Genomic DNA, 693 nt, shown 5'->3' with positions numbered 1-693 from the left:
AAAAATCGAAATAATATAATCTCTCTATTTCCTAATGAAAATATTGTAATGAATAGTTTCATAAACAAAGTTCAAAAAACAATGGTCATGAAACTGTTTCAATGTGAAAATGTTTCATTGTAAAATGGTTTATTTGCTCTGTTTATGCATATTATACGTGTTAATGAAATAGGTGTTTTGTGATTGAAGTTTCATGGTTATCCTTGTTGCTTTGTGATTGAATGTACATCTAGGTTCATGGTGAACCATGTTGCTTTGTGATTAAAGTTGATCTGTTTAGTTGGTAGGATGAAAATGAAACAGGTGTGTAATGTATTGTGTTCTTTTATGAAATAAATATATGATGAAACGGGTGCATGTTATATTTTGTTCTTTATGGAATTAATGTTAATGTGAAAAGGTTTCATTATAAAATGGTTCATTGATATTATATTAATGTTAACTTTTGTTTATGGAATTAATATTATATTGATGTTAACTTTTATTTATTTGGAATTAATGTTATATTGATGTTAACTTTTGTTTACCAATTTGCCCTTATCATTGAAATAAAATATTTTTTTAATATTTTTTATTTTTTAATTTCCTAAAATAAAGTAAACTAATCTTAGTCATTGATCAAGAAAATGGACGGATGAGATTGGTTTACACGATTTACACAAATGGGGCAAGTTTTTATTTGAACGCTCCTCT

The sequence above is a fragment of the Cynara cardunculus genome, assembly GCF_001531365.2.
Source record: "Cynara cardunculus var. scolymus isolate 2C chromosome LG 1, CcrdV1, whole genome shotgun sequence".
Lineage (NCBI taxonomy): Eukaryota > Viridiplantae > Streptophyta > Magnoliopsida > Asterales > Asteraceae > Cynara > Cynara cardunculus.
Note: the sequence above shows the minus strand (reverse complement) of the source record.